This window comes from Miscanthus floridulus, chromosome 9 (assembly GCF_019320115.1).
Source record: "Miscanthus floridulus cultivar M001 chromosome 9, ASM1932011v1, whole genome shotgun sequence".
Classification (NCBI taxonomy): domain Eukaryota; kingdom Viridiplantae; phylum Streptophyta; class Magnoliopsida; order Poales; family Poaceae; genus Miscanthus; species Miscanthus floridulus.
The window spans coordinates 47152561-47155069 of NC_089588.1; positions in this window are offsets into that span (position 1 = coordinate 47152561).

A 2509-nucleotide genomic window follows, 5' to 3' on the forward strand; every position below is an offset into this window, starting at 1 on the left:
ATTACCATGGCCGAAGCTTATCAGAGCACTACCACGCAGCTCCGCTGTCCGCCATGGCTGTCGTCGAGCCTACTCCAATGAGCCTCCGAGCTAATCAAGTGAACCCATCGATGTAGGACGTCGAGGCAAAGCCGTCGGTGGTGACCTCACCACCGGTGACCTCCTCGGTGATGAGCTATGGCCGGTCAGCGTTGTGCTTTGCTTCTATGTGTCTGACGTGTGGGTCCTCGTTGACCACGGGCCCCAGCTATCAGCCTGAGTAATGTTGATTTTTTTATTTTTTTCTAGATTTGAATGCATGTTTTAAAAATTCATATCTCAAGCTAGGAGTGTCCAATTTTGGTGAATTTTTTTTGTTAGTTTCTTCTTGAACTGTAGTATTTGATAAAAATATGAGATGCATTGTTTCTGGTATTTTTCTAGGAGAATAAAATATAGCTAGATAAATGCTTTTTAACTGGTTTCTATCTTTTAAATTGCATAACTTCAGCTAGAAAAGTGATAAATTTTATTCCAATTTTCCTAGTGTTGTGTTGGCATGATCTCTAGCTAGGAAAAATATTAAACATACAGTAAACATACTTTTAATATGGTCTTCATATTTAATCCGAATTAATTGCTAGTTTCTAGTGAAATTAATTGACATAAAAATACATAACATATGATCATGCAAATTTTTACACAGTATTCTTATACTTGGAGGAATGTAAGAAAAATTTTAAATCTATTGTTTGACACTTTTCACTATGCTAAACTATTTTTGCTAAAATCAGCCTATGTAACTTGTCATTTTTGTAGAGGTAGTTGAGCTTATCCAAATGATATGAAATTTATATAGTGGACTATTGAGGTCATTTGTAGGATACTGTAATGTTATCAGAATTTATGAAGCACTAGAATTATTTATCCTTTGAATCACCCTATTATTTAAGGAAAATAATAAATGGATATAAATAAGTTAGTTATGTTTGACTATGATGTTTTCTATGGTGCTTGTGATACATATGATCTATTGATGTTATTAGTAAGGCTTAAAAGCAATTGGTTGTATGCAACTAATTAATTATTGCTTTATAATTCAACTAGATGGCTGCATGATAGTTTTGGTTGAGTTGATAATTTCATGGTGATGATGGTCTTTTCTAAAAACTTGTTAATAACAAAGTTCCAGATAACTTACTAATCTACCTTGTGTTAAATTTTCATAGTCATAGGCCTTATGGTTTAAGAATTATGGTTGTTAGAAGTCTACTGTCAGAAATGCTTACTCTCTGGATAGATTTGAATGATTGAAATGTTTGACCTAAATAACCACTGAATCACACTAAGTGTATTAAAAGAAAGTTGTAGGTAATTTCATAAGCTTTCCAGAATGTAAACAACCATATTATTTTATTGTGTATAACTCTAGTTATGGTCAAAACAAGTGGCTACTATCGAGTAGTCTAGAAAATAATTTACATCAGTGCTTGTTTAGTTATTAGAAAAGAGATATGCACCTACTCAGTAAAATAAGTTGCAACATGCTATTACATTAATGCAAAGCTATTGAAAACACTTGGGAGGATTCATTCATCACATCATATCATATTATACATATTGTCATATATGCATTCATGATATCTTAATTCATGCTCATGCATATAGGATCGTCCAAAGAAATAACTCTGTTAGAGTTCAACGAAGAAGAGGAGGAGGATCAATAGGAGACACCTCAGGCTGTAGTTCTAGGAGAAGACGAGTAGACTCTCAAAGGTCTCCCTGAGTGCCCGGATCACCGGCCAACCTCTTTCCTCAAAGGCAAGCCCCGGAGCATTCTAAGTCTCCCATGTTTTACAAAATATTACTTGAGTCCTTTATGTTTGATGCATTAGGTTATAAGAGTTGATTGGAAACACTTGATGCATAGAACTACCTTATCTAGTTACATATACCTTTAACCCTGTGTAGGTCGAGCATTGAATATATGCTTAGCCATGCTTAGACCAGTAGAAGTCGGGTGATTTCCTATCACCTGTGAGATATAGGTGGATATCGAAGCACGGTTGGCTATATTTTCTATCATGGAAAAGAACCATGAGGTAACAAAAATGGAGGTCGGGCAGAGTTTATGTGTAGGTGGACTCATGTGATTCTATCTGCGCGGATTAAGGACCGTACCGTTGTTGGCACTTCTGACAAGATTAAACGCAAGCCTCTCACTTAGCTGGCTAGATAACTCATTCTGACTGTGAAGCCGAGTAGCTCAACTTAGGACAGGCTCCGCTCTATTAGAGTGTGCACTCGGGATGGTAGTAAGGATGTGTGTGGACCCAGCCATGAGCCCAATGGTAGGGTAGTCCTGATCGTCCTGGCAGCTGGTTGTCCCTGATTGTGCGGCGCTGGGCGAACCCATGAAATGTGTACCTGAGTTGTACCAAAGGTGACCTAAGGTTACCGCTGATCTGGTCTGCTTGGGTTTGTGTTAGGAATAAATTCCTAGCTAGTTGAAATTGATTCGAATCGCCAT